The sequence below is a fragment of the Monodon monoceros genome, unplaced genomic scaffold (genome assembly GCF_005190385.1).
Source record: "Monodon monoceros isolate NGI ecotype Baffin Bay Population unplaced genomic scaffold, NGI_Narwhal_1 Super_Scaffold_11, whole genome shotgun sequence".
In the NCBI taxonomy this organism is placed as follows: Eukaryota; Metazoa; Chordata; class Mammalia; order Artiodactyla; family Monodontidae; genus Monodon; species Monodon monoceros.
Window position 1 is genome coordinate 134,217,202 of NW_021703767.1, and position 21,543 is coordinate 134,238,744.

At 35.6% G+C, this 21,543-nt stretch overlaps 1 protein-coding gene across 6 annotated transcripts in view; it reads right to left on the reverse strand.

The window, feature by feature from the left end:
* TBC1D5 (TBC1 domain family member 5) overlaps positions 1-21,543 on the reverse strand; it is a 540,605-nt gene that overhangs the window by 395,107 nt on the left and 123,955 nt on the right. For all 6 annotated transcript variants that reach the window (XM_029214159.1, XM_029214153.1, XM_029214160.1 and 3 more), the window contains one exon: positions 9,289-9,491. The gene's annotated coding sequence lies outside the window, so the exon portion shown is untranslated. The remainder of the gene's footprint in view (positions 1-9,288; positions 9,492-21,543) is intronic.

Here is a 21,543-nt window from a genome sequence, read left to right on the forward strand (position 1 = left end):
TGCTTCAGCAATTCACTACGCTTTCCTGTATCATCAGTTTATTCCTCTTTATTGGGGCATTCTCAATATTGATGTATGCTGCTTCTCTTCTACTCAAAAAAAAAAAAAAAAAAAAAATTGTCTCTTGACCAACTTTCCCCCTTCAGTTGCCACATGTTTCTCCTCCCACTCCACCCTGAACCCACTCCACCCTGAACCCACTCCAGTGTGACTTCTGTCCTCCACTGAAACTGCTCTTCTCAAAGTCACCAATGACCTCCCACTGCTAAATCCAACAATCAATTCACAGCTCATGTAAAACTTCACATTTCAGCAACATGTGCCACGGATGATCACTCCCCTTCCTTGGCACATTTACATCACTTAGCTTCCTGAGCTTTCAGATATTTAGAAAGCCAAAGGAGTCTTCCTTTTACCTAGCTCGGTTTTCCTTCCCTGGCCTCCTCAACTAATTCCTCTTCTCCTGACCTCTAGATTTAAAGGGCCCCGAAGTTGGGGCCTTCAGTTGTCTCTAGCTGCATCTACTGGATTGTGTCAATATTACCCCTTTAAAAATACCATCCACAATTGAGAACTTTCACAGCTTTTCCTTCATCTAGGACCTTTCCCCTGAACTCTGGGATAGTATCTGTCTCCTTGACCTCTCCACTTAAATGTCTAATAAATATCTTCAACTTAGCATGTCCAGAACCAAACCCCTAACCTTCTCCTTTTATAAGCTTCCCCTTCTTCATTAAATACAACTCTTATCTTCCCAGTTATTCAGACCAAAAACATTACCAGAGGCGTATTTGACTCCCCGCCTTCGCTCATAACTCAAATCCAATCCATCAGCAAATCCTGTTGTTCAAACCACAATTACGTCTCACCTCTAACCTTCTACATGGTCCCTCTGCTTCTGCCCTTGCTCCCTCTACAATCCTTTCTCAACCAGGCAGAGTAATTCTTTTAAACTGTACATCAGATGTTGATACTTACTTGCCAATAACTTCCCACCTCATTCAGAATAAAAGCCAAATGCACCTCTCTAAAAGACTAGATTCCCAGTTATCTCTCTAATTTAATCCCTACTACTCTCTCCTCACATTGCCGCAGCCACACTGACCTCTCTGTTGTTCCTTGAACACATCAGTAATATTCCTACATCAGGGCCTTTGTACTACTTGTTCACTCTGCTTGAGGTGCTCACTCCGTCACCTCCATCTGACATTTACTAAAGTGTTCCGTTCTCAGGGAGGTACTCCCTGACCACCCTATTTACAATTTCCATCAGTCCCCCTATGCTATTAACTCTCTATCCTCCCCTCCTTGCTTTATTTTCCTTTATAGCCTCACTATCTAACTGACTACATATTTTACTTATTTATCTTGCTTCTTGTCAACCTCTCTACCCTAAAAAGCAAGCATAATCAAATCATGCATTTTTCTCTATTTTGTTTTCATTGTTAATATCTCCTAGAAAACTCTTCAATGAGTAAGACTGGCTTCAAATTTCTCAGGAGGAATAATGGATGTTAGAAACAAACTAAGCAAAGTCTTCAAAGTTCTGAGGAAAATTATTTTAAATCTAGAAATACTAATATATACCCAGATAAATTATCAATCAACTGTGAGAATAAAATATTTTCTAACATGCATAACTCAGAAAATTCATCTTTCACCATTTAACCTTCTGAAAATTTATTTAAATTGTGACAATGGGACACAAGAATCATTAGAACTAACCCAGAAATATAATGGAAAGAAATCTGAGTGTAACAGTTCCGCAAAAGGCCAACGAAGCTCTGGTCCATACTAAAACAGAAGGTCCAGGTTAAGTGATGTATTTCTTCAACAAGACAGTAGGTAACCTAACAAAAATTTATTTTGCGATTTAAAATCATACATTTTAAAGCCTAGAAGTACACCTGTGGTGTGCTATCCATAAATGGAGAGACACAGACCTCCTATGAGCATTAAGCAAAAGGAATGGTAATTTAAAACTCTGGTAAAAACAAAGAACTATACACACATGCAGGGGGAAAAAATGGTATAAATATGAAGCAAAATACAGTATTTTTGAGAAGATGAAGAAAACTAAGAAATCTTTTGTTCTGGAAAACAATTTCTACTGGTCAGTTAATTCTGCACGGAACACAGAATTAAGTGATACTCTGAATTGATATATAATCACTATATTAGAAATAATGAATATAATCACCCCTCTACAATGTTACTTTGCTGAAAGTCATTTATTACTATCATATTCTGATTATCAAAAAAAATGAAAAATAACAAGTTTTGACAACATGTGGAGAAACTGGAACCCTCACACATTGCTGGTGGGAATATAAAAGGCTACAGCCACTGTGGAAAACAACTTGGTGGTTCCTCAAAAAGGTAAATAAAAAATTACAACATGACCCAGCAATTATACTCCTAGGTATATACCTAACAGAACTGAAAACAGGTGCTCAAATAAGAACATGTGCACCTAAATCCACAGAAGCACTACTCACAAGAGCCAAAAGGTGGAAGCAAACCAAACAATTATATATACAATGGAATATTACTCAGCTGTGAAAATGCATAAAGTACTGACACATGCTACAATATGGATGAACCTTGAAAACAGTACTACAAGTGAAAGAAGCCAGACATAAAAGGTCACGTACTATATGATTCCATTTATATGAAATATTCAAAATAGATAAATCCTTAGAGACAATACAGACTGATGGATACCAGGAGTTGGGAGGAGGTCAGAATGAGGAGAAACTGTTTAAAAAGTAAGGCGTTCTACCTTGGAGTGATGGAAATGTGTGTAACTAGACAGAGGTGGTGGGTTCTACTGAATTATTCACTGAATTTTATGTTACATAAATTTCACCTCAATAAATTATTCTAAAAAATAGATACTCTACTTTTAGATCAGTCTTTTCATATTTTCTTATTTCCAGAGTATTTAAAGATTTCCATAATCTTCTTTCATATTGGAAGGCTCTTTGGATCAAATATTTATGATTTTGAAGGAACATTTATCGCAGATTCACTAATCATTTAAGTTTCATTTCATTTTTTCCCCTATGTTAAATCCAAGTAAAATTTTTTTAAATGTTATATTTTTCATCTATTACATCAGTTCATCACCAGAAGATAGGAGTAGGGATTTTTGCTTGTTTCTTTTTTACATTATTTTTATCTTTTATTTTTTCAGCTCTACTGATGTACAACTGACCTCAATATAATAAAATGTAAGATATTTAAAGTGTATACTGTGTTGCTTTTTACTTTGATGTACTCCTGCCCACTTACTGATTTACGCTTTTTTTGCCTCTGCTTTTGGTGTCTAATTTAAAAAACAAAAGAGCATTGCCAGGACCAATGTCAAGCACCTTACCACATCTGCTTCTAGGAGTTTTTATGGTCAAGGTTTTCTGTTCAAGTGTTTAATCTATCTGGAGTTAATTTTTGTGTACTGTGTAAGATAGCGGTCCAATTTCGTTGTTTTGCCTGTGGCTGTCCAATTTTCCCAACACCGTTTATTAAAAGAGACTATCCTTTCCCCAGTGAATATTCTTAGATCTTTTGCTATAAATTAATTGACCATCTAAGTGTGGTTTATTTCTGGGCTTGCAATTCTTTTCCATTAGTCTCTATGTCTGTTTTTATGCTAATACCATACTGGTTAGATTACATACCTTTGTAATATAATTTGAAATCAAGAAGTATGACGCCTTCAGCTTTGTTCTTCTTTCTCAAGAGTGCTTTGGCTACTCAGGGTATTTTGTGGTTCCATACAAATTTTAGGATAGCTTTTACTATTTATGTGAAAAATGCCATTGGGCTTCTGATAGAGATTTCATTGAATCTGTAGATTGCTTTGGGTAGTATGAACATTTTAACAATATCAATTCTTCCAATCCATGAGCACAGACTATTTTTCTATTTATTTGTGTCTACTTCAATTTCTTTCATCAATGTCTTAAAATATTCAGTATACATATCTTTCACCTCCTTGGTTAAAGTTATTCCTGAGTTTTATTCTTTTTGATGCAATTGTAAATGGGACTGTTTCCTTAAATTCTCTTTCTGATAGTTCATTGTTAGTGTATAGAAATGCAACAGATTTTTACATATTGATTGTGTATCCTGCAAATTTACTGAATGTTTATTAATTGTGGCAGTTTTTTTGGTGGAATTTTCTACATATAATATCATACCTCTGTTTTATTTCTTCCTTTCTGATCTGAATACTTTGGGGGTTCTTTTGTTTTGTTTTGTTTTTTGTTTTCGGTTGTTTGATTGCTTTGGCTGGAACTTCCAGGACTATGTCAAATAAAATTGGTGAGATTGCTTCTTTGAATATGGGAAACACCATCTTGTTTCTCATGGTTACTCACTGCAAAAAACAACCCTGATAAATAGCCCAAGAAAATAACACTCAGGTTCTTGTTGGGGGCGGGGCAACAATTTTGGGCATTCTTGTCATATTCCTCATCTTAGAGAAAAAGCTTTCAGCTTGTCACCATAAAGTATGATGCTAGCTATGGGTTTCTCATATGTGGTCTTTATTAATATATTCGCTCTATACCCAGTTTGTTGAAAGTTCATACCATGATGTTGAATTTTGTCAAATGCTCTTTCTGCATCTACTGAGATGGTCACATGATTTTTATCCTTTATTTTATCAATGTGGTGTATCACATTGATTTGTAGATAATGAACCATACTTGTATCCCTGGAAAAAATCCCACTTGATCATGGTGTGTGATCCTTTTAATGTGCTGTTGAATTTGGTTCAATATAGTTTGTTGAGGATTTCTGCATCTGTGTTCATCAGGAATACTGGTGTGTAATTTTCTTTTCTTGTAGTGTCCATGCCTGGTTTTGGTATCAGGGTAATGCTCGCCTGATAAAACAGACGTGTTCCCTACTCTTCTATTTTTGGGGAGAGTTTGAGAAGGTTTGACATTAATTCTACTTTAAATGTTTGGTAGAATTCACCAGTGAAGCCATCTGGTACCGGACTTTGCTGGGAAGTTTTGGATTACTGATTCTGTCTCCTTACTATTGGACTATTCAGATTTTCTCTTTCTTCATGACTGATATAGGTTGTATATTTCTAGAAATTCAACCATTTCTTCTAGGTTGTCCAATTTGTTGGTGAATAACTTCACAGCAGTTTCTTATGAACCTCTGTATTTCAGTGGTGCCAGTTTTTTTCCACCCTGCCCTTTGGATATCTAGCTAAAGTTTTGTCTACTTTATGTTTTTCCAAAAAAATAGCTTTGGTTTCATTGATATTTTCTGCTGTTATTTTAATCTCTACTTCATTTATTTGTGCTTTTTGTTTTGTTCTATTCTTCTACTAATTTTATGCTTAGTTTGTTCTTTTTACATTTCTTGAGATGTAATTTTAGGTTATTTACTTAGGCTTTCTTTTCCTTTTTTTTAAGTGTGTGTTTTTTCTTTTTTCCATTGAATGAAAGATTCCTCAGTTTTTATAGTGCTTTACAATTTTCAAAAGTTTAACACACATGATTTCATATAATCCTATAATAATCCTTTTTATCCCCACCCCTATATTGCCCCTTCTCCCTTCCCTCTCCCAGCTGGTAAACACTAGTTTGTTCTTTATATCTGTGAGTCTGCTTCTTTTTTGTTTTATTCACTAATTTTGTTGTATTTTTTAGATTCCACATGTAAGTACTGCCTAACAGTATTTGTCTTTCTCTGACTTATTTCACTTAGCATAATGCCCTCCAAGTCCATCCATGTTGCTGCAAATGGCAAATTTTATCATTTTTTAAGTAGTATTCCAGTGTGTGTGTGTGTGTGTGTGTATACACACACACAAAATATCTTCTTTATACATTCACATGTTGAGGGACACTTGAGTTGCTTCCATACCCTGGCAAGTGTAAATAATGTTGCAATGAACACTCGGTGCATGTATCTTTTTGATATAGTGTTTTTGTTTTGTTCAAATACACACCCAGGAGTGGAACTGCTGAGCCATGTGATAGTTCCTTTTTTTAATTTTTTGAGAAACCTCCAAACTGTTTTCCACAGTGTTCGCACAAATTTACATTCTCACCAACAGGTACAAGGGTTCCCTTTCCTCCACATCTTTGCCAACATTTGTTATTTGTGTTCTTTTTGATGACAGCCACTCTGACAGGTGTGAAATGATACCTTATTGTGGTTTTGATTTGCATTTCCCTGGTTATTAATGATGTTGAGCATCTTTTCATGTGCCTGTTGGCCATCTGCATTTCCTCTTTGGAAAAATGTATATTCAGTTCATCTGCCCATTATCTAATCAGGTTGTTTTTTTGATGTTGAGTTGTATGAGCTATGTATATATGTTGGATATTAACCCATTATTGGTCATGTCATTTGCAAATATCTTCTCCCATTCAGTAAGCTGTCTTTTCATTTTGTTGATGGCTTCCTTTTCTGTGCAAAAACTTTTAAGCTTAATTAGATCCTGTATGTTGATTTTTGCTTTTCTTTCCTTTGCTTTAGGAGATGGATCCAAAAAAATATTGCTGCAATTTATGTCAGAGTGTTCTGCCTATGTTTTCCTCTAGGAGTTTTATAATATCCAGTCTTACATTTAGGTCTTTAATCCATTTTGAGTTTATTTTTGTATGTGGTATTAGAGAATGTTCTAATTTCATTCTTTCACATGTTGCTGTCCAGTTTTCCCGGTACCGCTTATTGAAGAGACTCTCTTTTCTCCATAGTATATTTGTGCCTCCTTTGTCGTAGATTAACTGACCATAAGTACGTGGGTTTATTTCTGGGCTCTCTATTCTGTTCCATTGATGTATGAGTCTTTTTTAATTATCAAAGCTTTGTAGTATAGTCTAAAGTCAGGACGCATGATTCCTCCAGCTCGTTGCTTCTTTCTCAAATTTGCTTTGGCTATTTGGGGTCTTTGGTGTTTCCATATCAATTTTAAAATTATTTGTTCTAGTTCTGTGAAAAATGCCACTGGTATTTTGATAGGGACTGCACTGAATCTGTAAGATCGCCTGTGGTAGTATGGTCATTTAACAATATTAATTCTTCCAATCCAAGAACATGATACATCTTTCCATCTGTTTGTGTAGCTGTCAATTTCTTTCATTAGTATCTCATATTGATAGTTTTCTGAGTACAGGTCTTTTACCTCCTTAGTTAGGTTTGTTCCTAGGTATTTTACTCTTTTTGATGAGATGGTAAATGGGATTGTTTCCTTAATTTCTCTCTCTGATAGTTCATTGTTAGTGTATAGGAATGCAACAGATTTCTGTACGTTAATTTTGTATCCTGCAACTTTACCAAATTCACTGATGAGCTCTAGCAGTTTTCTGGTGGCATCTTTAGGATATCCTATGTATACGATCATGTCATCTGCAAACAGTGACAGTTTTACTTCCTTTCTAATTTGGATTCCTTTTATTTCTTTTTCTTCTCTGACTGCTGAGGCTAGAACTTCCAAAACTATGTTGAATAAAAGTGATGAGAGTGGACACCTTGAGCTTTCCTTTCTTAACGTACGTGTTTATGGCAATGAACTTTCCTCTTAAAACTGCTTTAGCTGCATTGGATTAGGGATAATTTTTATTTTCTTTTTACTTTTCTGTATATACCAAACTTTCTAATAAAATATATTACATTCACAATTTTTAAATGTTTGCAACTTATTAAAAGGATAAAAATGTTAAACGAAATGGGAAGGAGCACTAGAATAGACCACTTTGGGGAAAAATCTGTTATTCTAAGCTGATATAAAAGGCTTTGGAAGTTTAAAATGTTTTAAACCAAGAATGATTTGAGAGCATTAGCATGCACATACAATTTACATAGAAAGAACAAGAAGAGAATAAAGAAATATATACCTTACTATACAGGAATGATTCTATCAAAGATTTATCTTCCTTTTATATTTTGAGATATGACCTTTGGTATCTGTGTTGTTACTACAGAAGAACCTATAAGTGCTCTAGTATTTCCCAGCAGTTACACAGTTCTTTCCCCAAGTTATTTGATAACTTGTAATGAATCGACAGAAATGAGAAGCACAGGGGAGGCAGAAGAAAAGGCAGCTTGACTGAAACAGAAAACAAACTACCTGATTCCATTTATTTTCCCTACAAGTCAGTCATGAGCAAACATACAAGTGATCTAAAGTATGACTTCAGAAATTGCAACGGTGATCCACTATTGGATAGGGAAGTAAATTTAATTATGGGTATCAGCATATATTAAATGAAATATACCCCCCCAAAAATGTAATAGAATAGAGCACAGCATATATTCAAGGTAGCCAGGGTAGAATGGTTTTAACTCTTGTTTGTTTCATTTGTGCATTTATACCTGTGGGAAATGGCTCATAAGTATAAAATTTATTTCTTACTATGGGTTGTGGTTAAAAAAAAAAATGTGAATGCTACCTATCTGAGATACCTTCAATGCTAAGTTCAATCATTCTAATTTCACAACTCCAACAAATTTAATGAATGTTGGGAGGTAAGGAGGTAGGAAGGTAGGAAAGAAGGAAAGACGAAAAGGGAAGGAAAAGAAATATGGAACAAAAAGTATTCAGTAAGAAAAGTGCTAAAAGTCTGCTGGTGGGAAAGTATTTTTAAAGCCCTCATGCAGGCTCAATTAAAAGAGAAGGAAAACAGTGAAGGAAAGGAATAGATTGGAAGCTGGCGGGTAGATATATAAGTGGAAAGAAACTGATCAGGGAACTCTGTGCTAGAGGGCAACATTATTCCCTTAAAGAGCCTGCAATCTAAACCTGGCAGCAGTATATAAACACACACATACACACCCACACATATTTTTTGTACACAAATATATAAAACACATTACTGTAACTATAATGAGGGTATTATTATGAAATGAATGTTTATCACCCCCCAAAACTCATATGCTGAAATCTTAATTCCAAGTGTAATGGTATTAGGAGCGAGGCCTTTGGGAAGCGATTAGGTCATGAGGGTGGAGCCCTCATGAATGGGATTAGTGCCCTTATAAACAGAGACCCTAGAGAGCTCTCTCATTCCTTCCACCAAGTGAAGACACAGCAAGAAGACATCCATCTATGAACCAGTGGGTCCTCACCAGACACCAAATTTGCTGGCACCTTGATCTTAGACTTCCTAGCCTCCAAAACAGTGAAAAATAAATTTTTGTTATTTATAAGTCACCCAGTCTATGGGATTTTTGTTACAAAAGCCCAAACAGACTAAGACAGCTGATGATAGTACTGAATTTTTAAATGTACGTTTTGAATAAATATACACTTACCTTTCAAGAAAACTTTATTGATCCACAAATCTAATTGACACTTGAAAACACGTGCTCTTGTTACGGGTCATAGATGATGTCAGGTTCTGTACAACAGAGTTTGCCAAATAAAAGTCTTGGTTGGCCAATCGGAAGTAAAGAATCAAGAAATAGAGATCAGCTGAGTTATCCCTCGACTGAGCTGCAGGAAAAACAGCAAATACCTAGAAAAATAAATAAATAAAATAGCTTCAAATATCCTCTCCCTAAGCAAAGGAACCCTAAACCAAAGCCATCAATGCAAAAAGCAGGCTGAAAAAGTTTATATCATAATATTTTTGGCTCTTAGGGGACAAATATTAGCTTACTCTTTAATCACTCTTTCAATTATCTATTTTAGCTCCTAGAAGAAACTCACTTTAAAATGCCTACAATAAAAAGCATTATAATAAAAAAAAAAACTAAAACACCTCAATATAAAACAAACCACCTGTTATCACTTTGTTTCACTGAAATGAAATAAAAGTGTTCAAATAAGAAATACACTACTAATACAATAGTAAACTAATATCAAGTATTAAAATCACATAAAATAAAAAATGGAAATCTGACATTTGCAAACAAATGTGAAAAAAATTCCACTGAAAATGAATTCCAAAGCATAAATAAAACATAAAATTAGAATACAGATGTATCAGTGTGGCAAGTAAATATTATTTGTGAATTAAAAATTAATTTCCATAGCCTTTTTGCCTGTAGCAAAAGAAAAACATTTATCATCTTTAGTAATATACTTCAATCTACTTTCACAAATCATATCTGACATAGATGTATCTCTACATAAAATCAAGAACAATGGAATTTCTTAAATATCTAATTTAGGTAAAGAACCTCTAAATAATAATAAATTACTAAATATATTATTATCACTCTTTTCTAGACTTCATTCTGTATTAGTTTACTTTACTCCCAATAACCTGTTACAGCTTACTGGCGACTCAGCATATGTACAAAAGGACAACAGTAGTTAGGTAAAATATAGGTCAAAAACACAGAACTGAAAAACATTATGATAATAGATGTATCTGAAACCTACTGGGATGCAAAAGAAATTAATTACTTAAAACACATTTGAGCATCATATGCTACTACAACCAAATAACAAAGTATGATTTCTGAAGAATACCAATGAATGTAGCATTGATCTCCAGATAGATTTAAGGAAACTGTTCTGTGCCCCTATACTGAATATAGTTCATGTTTTGTTTGTTCATTTGATAAAGAGAATGATTTATTACCTTCTGATGGAGGATTTCCTTATTTTAACTTTCAATCTCATCTGAAAAGTTACAAACAACATGTTTCTAAATTATATAATCTATGTATGGGAAATATCTAGACATTGTCAGCAGCTCCTTGGACAGCAATATAGTCACATGGTTTTTCTCCATGGCTGAACTAAAAATCGCCACACCGCTGAAATAAAGCATGTCTCTATTTCTCATCATTCCCTTGTAAAAATATAAACCATTTTTATATTATGGATGTCTCTTTAGAGTGAAAGACATTCAAGTATCTTTCAATTATTCCAATATATGTATATTTGATAAATGTGTGTTTATGTAACACTTAGTATAGATTGTCACGCTACTGTGTCAATACTGTTCAGAGAATGATGGCTATTTCTTCAGAAAGTACAACAGTAACCAAAGAAAAAGTGACACTACAATCAGCGTCCTCAGTAGTTGTGATTTGCTTTGTTTCTAAACACATACTTTACATCCCAGTCAATTTTACATTTCTTACACTGCTGGGATCATGATTCATTTTATTGTTTTGACAGGACATAATCCAATAAAAGATCTCATTGACATACTATCAAAGAAACCAAGAAGGAAGGAAGAAGACTACAGGAAGAATTAGGAAACACGGAAGGCTATCTGTACAGGAAAAGTGTATGTTATGCCTAGACTCGCTCAGCAAGCCACATGCAGAAGGAATGTTTACCGCTGTCTCACTGAAAGGGTATACCATTCTTCTAGTTATTCTCTACGGAATTGCATAAACATTGAGAAATCTAGAAATAGACATACACATGCACATATAAAAATTACTGTCAGTGTATAAGTTACTGCTGCCCTGGGACTGCAATAATTTATGTAACATCTGTTTTCATATTTTTTCTAATTTTTTTCCTAATTAACATGCATACTTAACGCATAAATGCTCAGACCACCTCTTTTTTCTGCTGACTGTGCCTCTTTATTTTTGAAGTTGTGCACTCCTAAGGAGAATTCAGGATAGATGGAAACCAAAATCTTATTGAAAGCACTAATTTTACAATGTAAACAACAGTACTAAACCAATTTTCAAGAAAATACTACAGCCTTAAGAGTTTTCACAAGAACATTTCAATTTGCTAACGATAATCATACAGTAAATTAAGGTCCAAATACCAAAAAGTAACATAAAAGCACAATTCCAATATCATATTAATCTTCTTCATTTTTTCTAACTTGTATAAGAGCTGAAAAAACCTTTTATAACATCTATGATTTCTTGACTTCGTAAGTTTTGGTAGCATTTTAAAATTAGGCAAATAACATAAATAAATACATTCTATATAGTAAACATCAAGAAGTACACAACCAACTATATCTTTTTTAAATTGTGAACGTCAAATACTGTCCAGGTGTGAGGAAAGGGGAAAGTTTTGACTCTAAAAGTCATTAAAGTACAATCAACTTCTGGAAGCTCTTAATCTGTACTCAGAAACTCAAAATTCAAAACACTACCAGTCTTTAAGTAAAATTAGAGGCTCATGAAACCAATGTTACAATAACAAATGTATTCCCAAGTAACAATGCTTAACCTGCCAACACTGTGACTTCATGTATACTTACCTCACTTTAGAACTAATCTTTTAGTTCTAAAAGATTGTCTTTTAATTGCCTAGTTATGTAGTTCAGTCAGTCATTTAATATTTCTCATCTGCTGTCAGGGCTGTTCTAGGCCTTTGTAGATGCTGAAATTGTCTCACAGAACTTACATTTTATTTGGAGAACCAAATGGTATCCAACAACCATGCAAATACATAATTGTAAACAGAGATAAATGCTACTAAAAATATGGGAAATTCCCCACCATGAGATTTTATAACAGGAGACTTGATGTATCCCAGAGAGCAGCAAAGACCTAAAGTAAGACTGACATGAGATCTGAAAGGTATGGGAAGTGTTCAAATCTGGGCACATCAAGTGCTAAGGTCTAAAAGCACTTATGAGAGAAGCACATTCAAAGTCAGGAAAGAGAAGCAAAGAGGCCAGCCACAGCTAAAGAGGGAATGTACGTGAAACAAAAAAGGCAGAGAAAGTGAATAAGGCAAAATTCCTGAAGGGTTTTAAATAAGGTATGACAACCAATTGTATGTTGAAAAAATATCCAATGTGGCAGAATCATGGAGGGGGCAAGAGAAATGCAGGGGAGGAGTTGAGTGTGAGGTGACCGTAGCGTAGACTAAGGTGATGGTGGGGAAGACAAAGATGAGAAGGCAGAGACACAGGGGATAACAATCAGCAGACTTTGATGAAAGATTAGATTTTGTGGAGGATGCAGATGGAGAGCAATTCCATTCATTGATGTAGGGAACCCTAACAGAAGGGTGCAGGTGTTGGAAGGAAGAGCCCAAGTTTAGACTTGGACATGTTAAGGGGTTAACTGATGGAAACATCCTGTGGGCATTTCAACAGAAACATCTGGAGCTACTACTAGAGTCTGGAGCTATAGGAAGGGTCTGGGCTAGAATCAAATTTAGAATTTACCAGGATATGGGTACTAGATAAAAAATACAGGTCTACACTGTTTTCCCACAAGAAGACCCCTTCACACATCCAGCACCTTCCTTGTTTCTAGTTATCACACCACATCAGAATAGGAAAACATACATTTCATAATCTGACAAACTCATTTAGCCTAAAATTGGTTCATTCCATAAGGCACACTCACCTTACCTTAAGTTGTGGAATAATAGTCATCATTTATTAGAATGCCTACTCTGGGACAGAACTATAAAAATATGCTGAAGCACTCTAAAAATGTGGTAGATTAATCCTCACAATAACCTTAGAATTTTACAATCTTCATGCCTGCTCTTCAGATGAGGACACTGAATTTGGGGATGTGTAAAGTCGCTAGTGAAGCCAGTAAATGATAGAGGCATCCTTCCAACCCAAGGCTACCTTAACCGACAACCCATTGTTCTTTCCAGTAAAAGGAGGGTAGCAAGGATAGTGTAAGACTCTGGGCTTTATAAAAAGTGTGAATCAGTACGCTGTACACCTGAAGTTTATATAATATTGTAAATCAAAAAGAGTCTGGGCTTTAAAAAAAAAAAAAAAGTAGTGAATTACCTGGCAGTTCAGTGGTTAGGACATGGTACTTTTACTGCCAGGGCCCAGGTTGAATCCCCGTTGGGGAACTAAGAGCCCACAAACTGCTCGGCACAGCAAAAAAAAAAAAAGACAGAAAGAAAAGAGTCTGGGCATTAAAATCAAATCAACCTCAGTTCCAGTCCTGGCTCCAGAAGACCACTTAAACTCTCTTATGTTTCCTCACCTGCAATTTCGTCCCCTGCTAGGAAGTATTAATGTTTTAGGAAACACATGAAGGCTCTGGGTTGGGCATCACCATTAACATGACATGTTCCTTCACCACAGGAGTGCCAGTTGAAAGAGGACTCAAAACACTGATAGCTTTAGAAATTTCCCAGCACAGAGCCCGGCAGGGCATCAGGAAGAGCTGCCTCAGCTCACCCCTGTTCTTCCCCCAACTGGGGAAGAGTAGCTTCCATCAGAAGAGCAGAAGCCGATATCCTAAAGCTGTCAGTAGTGAATTCAGCAGTGGGTCTAAAACTTCAGTGTGCATAAAAATCTCCTAAGGAGCTTCTTAAAATGGAGATTCCCAAGCAGACCTTCCCAAAGATTCTGATACAGCAGTGGAAGAGATGACTCTTCAAGCTTTCTAAAAGATCTCTACCAACAACAACCACTTTCCATTCTTCAGGCACGTAATTTTTAAACTATTTATTGAACATATATAATACTTTATTTTGTCCAATTAAATTGTACCCAACTTAATATAAAAATTTCAAGTATGTTTCTGAACAACTACTGCCAAGGTTCCTTTTCAATAGAAAGAGGGATAATTAAACAGCAGCAGTTTTAACTATACATAAAATGTCTCTACCAAATTTGATTTTCCTTAATCCAGATTTTAGTCTTGTGATTAAAACTAAGTTATTTAGGGATTTACATGTCAAAAGACATAGGAATATTTAAGGGAGATGAATGGTTCATAAGGAAACTTCTGTCACACAAGTTAACCACTGGCTAAATAAAATATATTGTTGATTAGTAAAGAATCTCAAAAATATGTAAAGGGGTCTAAAGCAGTAACAGTTATCCAAAAAAAAAAAAAAAAAAAATGGAGTAAGAGCTTACATATAACCCTCAGTGATACCACTGGATGCTAACAGACACTGGTACCAAAACAGCATTCAAGACCAAAAATGTCTACTGTATTTCCAGGTACTTCAGATCATTTAGAAAATTAAAGTACGCCCATCTTCCTTTCTACATGAACCACAATTGTCACTATGGAAGTATACATTCTAGTCACTGCCCCAGCAGCCCCCATTAACCTGACCTACAGGCAGGGCACACTGAGTCAGGGCTGCCTTAACAACATTCCAGAGGCTTAAGAGATTCTAACGAATTCTAAAACTCCAAATTTCCACCCAAGGTTAATGGAATTTAATTTTGAAATTTCAAGATGGGTGTTATTCTTTCAAGGCTTATGTGCAAAGCTAAATGTGAGCAGTTAAAAGTTTAAAGTTTAGTACATACGGTCTCCTTGTATTCCTCTGAATCAAAGAAAATACCCACTCAGGTTTGTTTGGTTTTAACCTCATGACTTACATGACCATGACAGGAATAGAAAGCTAAGGATAACAAAGTTGCTTGAAAAAATACTTTAGTGACAATAACATCAATGCTCTACCACGATACTGATATCTATATGAAGTATCTCATTTAATGCCACCTTACCTCTACCCCACCCCCACCAAAGCAAACAAACAAAACAGTTAATAAGAACTTAAGGACACTAACTTGCCCAAGACCTCATCACTAACAAATGGTAAAGCTGGGATTTGAACCCAAGAAATCTTAACCCACAGGCCATATGGTCTTAACCACTGTATCATGCCACTTCAATGCAAAGACCTGATCGTTACTCACTCTGTTCATAACTTCCCTTAATTTTATAAACCTTTATATAGCCACAGTCCCTAAAGCACTGACACAATCTAAGCCTGTTTCTTTGATTTTTATGGTAAATGAAGTACTTCTAGGTTGTCCTAATAATAAAACATACCTTCACTTCCAAAATCACTCTTCATCTTAGAATTCTTATAGTAGTATGTGACATTATTTTCTCTCAAACAGTCATGCTCATTTTTCACAAACAGTTGGTACCAAGTTAGATCCCACACTACCCTAAGATCCAGGCAAAACAGAAACCAATGTATGTGCAATTAAAGAAGAGAAAAATTCTTGTGATTTGAGGATTATACCTTCTAATTTTGCTCTTGATGCCAACATAGCCTCTCTTCTCTATATCCTGATTCATTTAGGATCAAGCTCTGATACCAAGTTCAAATTAGCTTACAAATAAGAAACAGATTAGTCTCCATCACTCTAAATAAACCAAAAGAGGTTGGGTCATTTCTGAGAGTTGCTTTGGGCACCTGAGGTCCATTTCAATCTCGCAGACCAGTCTAAATGCTCATGAAAAGTTAGAAAATTCCTGGAACTGTGGTTTCCTTAAGAAAGCTGCTGATTCAACCTGACTCCAAGAGATGAAAAATTCCCTTAAGCATATGTTAGTTTTTGTGCATTTCTTGTGGCAGACATCAGGCATGGGACTTTTCAAAACAGACATCCTTCACAGTGCAACAAGGATACAAACATATTTATAATTAAGGTATTCCCTTCTTTTAAGTGTGTTCCTGTAACTAAGATGAAAATAAATAAGATTTCTGAAGAAATTATTTTAGATTAAATGGGCTAAAACTTTAAGCATTATCCATAATTTTATTTTGTATTCTAAATTCTCTGTTCTGGGCTTATTAAATTATTCCACATCTCATTAACTACTCCTCCTTATGTTATTCCATTTGCTTCAGAGTTCCATTTTTTTTTAATCTATTGCTTTTTTGTAACATCACCTGTCTGTCACCTTTTATCCAATAAAAACTGTAATTTATCTTGTTCAAACTGCGAAAAGAAAAACTCGAACCATTGCTGACTGCACTGGAGGAAAGCCTATGAAAAGCAGTCACTGTCCCAAGTTATTCCAGAATTCTGAGGAAGCTTTAGTTCTCAGAAAACAGAAGTGCACAACAGTAATTAAAACCAGAAGAGAACAGATAATAAGTTAGCTCTACAAAGGACTCAATTATTTAACACATGTATTTTTTCTGTTTTGTGGCTCATGACCTTCCCATCACTTACTTTACTACCAAACTACTGTTCCTTTATTGATCTCACTGCCTATTAGCCCCTTCTCAAAAATAATAAAAGAAACCTAAACTGGATAATGTTGCTAATTATTAGCAACATAGAAAAATAGCTGAATCAATGATTGGGTACTTAGTGAGTGTTTTAGAAAGATAATTCCAGTAGTGGGATAGAGTGCTAACAACCGAACTAGCACAGTGGCTATAGAAATGGAGAAGTGACAGACAAAAGAACATGAGAAAAATGGTGGTACCCAGACACAGAAATGGAAGAAGAGAAAGAAGTTTAGTTTATTTCCAAGGTTTCTAATCTAGCAGGTAGGCAGATTAGATTATTTGTGCCATGAAGGCAATAAAAAATTTTTTAAAAGATAGGAGAAAGGGATAAGAAAAAAGGTTAAGAGAAAAAGCACATACTACATATCACTTCATATACATGCCTACCTCAGTATCTTGCACTCCTGCAAAAGGGATGTTGAGGACAAAAGAAGTAACAAATGAATGATCTCAATTTTAATTCTGCTGACTCTTGTAACATTAAGTAACCTGAATTCACTGAGTAAAATGAAGTTTAGATCACGTCACTAATTCCTCAAGTTTTTGAGATTTCATTTTATTTTAGAAGGTCTCCTTAGTTCTAAACACACTGGTACATGCCTAGAAGTATCTTCAATTGAGTATTCTCTTTAAAAATTTTGCCAAGCTGTGGTCTCTACAATTCACATAATATCTCACTTTGAGCTACTTCTTGGTATAAATTATCCAGCTGAATTTTAAATTTTGCATTAGGTTACTTGTTTAGTAGGTTTGAAACTAACACTTCAGCAAAACAGATACAGGAAGATCACACGTGTAACAGTGCTTTCAGTCTAATAATTCAATAAAACAGCAATCAATTAATTTACGTTACTAATGCCATTTTTTTTTGCTACTCAGAAGGATAACTTTTTAAATGTATTCTTCAAAATCATTTTTTAAATATTTAAAGATTCCAAGCAATATTATTATTATGGTCTCATATTGCAACAAAATACATAAAACTAAGAATATTCAAAATCCCATAAGAAAAAACGCTCTAGGAGGTTAAGATTATAAATTGTGAAATGAAAAGAGGAAAATCATAAATATGATAAATACAGTATACCAAAACTTTTGGTTTTATAACCAAAATGGGTTATGAACATTTTTTTTATAAATTTATTTATTTTATCTATTTTTATTTTTGGCTGCGTTGGGTCTTTGCTGCTGTGCACAGGCTTTCTCTAGTTGTGGCGAGTGGTGGCTACTCTTCATTGTGGTGTGCGGGCTTCTCATTGCAGCGGCTTCTCTTGTTGTGGAGCACGGGCTCTAGGTGTGCGGGATTCAGTAGTTGTGGCTCACGGGCTCTAGAGCGCAGGCTCAGTAGTTGTGGCCCACGGGCTTAGTTACTCCGTGGCACGTGGGATCTTCCCGGACTAGGGCTCGATCCCGTGTCCCCTGCATTGGCTGGCGGATTCTTAACCACTGCACCACCAGGGAAGCCCTGAAGATTTTTCCAAATTAATGTTTTCCAGTTTGGATACTGGAAACTAAGCAAGAACTCTCAGGCAATTGGTTATTACTCTCCAAGGGCAGGAGCCCAAATAAAGCACCCAACTCTTGGGACTTAAAAAAATCACCCAGAGTCAACCTCTTAAGAAATGATCCTCAAATTCTTCTGTGTTCATCTTTACAATTATTTCTCTCGTCCAAGTTACATGAAGGGAAAGGTGACAGTCACCTACCATACCCCCTACAAGGGGAGTTTCAAAAAGGCCTGTTGAAGCCTTCAAAAAGGCTGGTAACCCTGATCCTTAGTAGGACATCCTTCCCAGTCCTGTGCACTGGACCACTTGTGTAAGTGACCGAACACTAGGCCATCTCCCAGAGCAGCATTTGTGGACAGGGGATAAAACCCTGAAAGACTAGGTTACTTCATCTAAAACTGCTGCTGCTTTTAAAACATCATGGCCTAAATAGTCATTGAAATACTACTATCTTTCATTGAAAACGTTTAGAAATGACCTTATCTAAAGACTACCCATATGTAAAATGTGCTTTTAACCTTATAACTGCCCTTCTGAGCAACGTCTGATGACATTAATTTCTCAGCCCATGGTACTTGGGGTGGGAGTGGATGTACGAGGAGGATGTCCTAAAAGACTCTTCTTTGTGTTTTAGAAAATGTCATTTTATTTAATCCCCATAACAGCTTGATGCAAAAGTTTTATTATTATCATTAATCCCACTTATACAGATGAAGAAATTACAGGCATTGTTAAGTAAACTTACTTAACATCACACAGTTAATAAGTGGTGTTTAAACTCAGGCCTGTGACACTCCACAAGCCTATCCTTTACACACCATCACAATGTCCTCAAGTATATCTATGAGTAATGTAAGTCAAAATCACATAGTGGGACTTCCCTGGTGGCGCAGTGGTTGAGAGTCCGCCTGCCGATGCAGGGGACACGGGTTCGTGCCCCGGTCCGGGAAGATCCCACATGCCGCGGAGCAGCTGGGCCCGTGAGCCATGGCCGCTGAGCCTGCGCGTCCGGAGTCTGTGCTCCGCAACGGGAGAGGCCACGACAGTGAGAGGCCCACGTACCGCAAAAAAAAAAAAAAAAAATCACATAGTGAATTAAAGTGATTCCTTTATCTCCGTATTTCATTGGAGTACCTTGGAAACCCACCACGGGGAATGAAGTCTGTGCCTCCTATAACCGTGGACCGTGGGCTCATAACATTGAAATCTGTGATTCCTGGAGCTCAGACATCGATTTCCCTCACTTATTTTCACTCTGAAATACATTACCTCTTGAATTCAGTACAACAAGAAAGCTCTCTCTGAAAACATACCTAGCCAAGCTCTGTGCTTCAGTCAATGTGACAGGCATTAATTTAAGATCAAACTTTCTAAACGACTAATTCCTACATAGTTTTCAACATGTTATCCTTGAGAGCCCATACATACATATGCACTTGAGAAAGACATTTTTAATGGCATTCCTTCTCAAATATCCCTAAAACCAGTGTGCAGTTGGCCAGACAATACCAAACTACATCCTGAGCCTCATAAGTATAAATGTATCAGTACAAGAATACAGATAACTCCCAGAATAAGTCTTCAAATAGAAAATTATTATACTAAGAATAAATGATAGTAAAGCTTCTAGAAAATTCAGATCTGTGGCCTACTCCACCCACACCCAAAGCTGACATAACCAATTAGAAAAAGAGTTCCAAAGAGATTGTTAAAATACTTCCCAAAGGCAATTCCAGAATTTCCTCATGAAGAACTTGTCACTCTTGCCAGAGGGTAGACTTGTTTTGACACCTGACAGAGTTCTTCAATCAGAACATGTTTAAAGTGAGGCAGTAAGTTTCACATTAAGCCATTTTTTCTAGCTCTTAAAACAAAGGAATAATGTTGACCAGAAAACAGAGCTCACATGGTAATAAGATTCAGTCATGTATATATTATGTTATATATAAATTATTTTTAGGAAACAGAGTTTAATTCTCAAGTATGAGAATTTAAAAAATAAAGACTAAGTTCAAAACATACTGTGGTATATATTTTTTTAAACTACAATTCCTCTATTTTGACCCTTGGTAGCTTAGTCTATTTTGAGCTCTATTTAACCAAGATCTGGTACCTAGAGACCACTTAACATAACTTTATTAATTTGCTAAGCCATGATATTCTGAGTTCAGCTTAGGCTTCCACATGCCCAAAACATCCATCTATAGATTGGACAGTTCTCTTCAGGGCTAATCCTTCCTCTTGTACAAAAACCTCTCATCAGACCACAAACTATTGGCAAAGCAGCTGAGCTGCATTTCCTAATGGACTGGCCTTCCCAGCTTCATATAATTAACAATCTCAGTGTGTCTGCATGAATGAGTGACTCATTAACTTGATTTTTGTTTTTAAAGAGTCAAGCTCTTAAACTACAACAAATATTAGTTACATAATATCATATACTTTTACAAAACCACACAATTCAAATATACACAAGCCAAATTATAACACTCTAAGGAGAATGTATCTCAGAAAATTCCAGAATTCTCAAGACTTCAAGTCTTAGCAGAAATGAATTACATGTACTAAAAATATCTACTTTACCTGGCATTTTTAGCAACTAGAATTCTGCTCAATAGCACTTCTGATTTTCCGAAGGCAGGGCCCATTTTAATCATCCCACAAAGGTTAACTTATGTTCAAAAGAGTTTGTTTGGGCACAGAAAACAGGACCAAATATTTTTAAAAGGAAAAACAATAGTCTTTTAGTAACCAGAAAGTGTGATCAGGTAGGAAAACAAAGTTCACCATACATGGAGGTTCATTTTATCAACTTCTGTGATTAAAGATCAGTAGAGTATGTATCATTTTGGGGAAGCACAACAGTAAATATTAACATGTATATATTAACATGCTCAATTGCGACAGACAAATCGTGTGAGGTTTCTGTGAGTTAAGCAAAAAAACGGGGGGCGGGGGGGTGGCTTTGTTAACATCCAATAATGCAATACAGAAATTATATTTATGCTGCATGTAATAATAGATGCTTTCATGATACTGAATAGACTTTTTCACACAACGATGAAGATCATTCACCAAATTATTGTGACTACTATATTATATTCTGGAAAATAATGATAAATCATACAAGCCTGC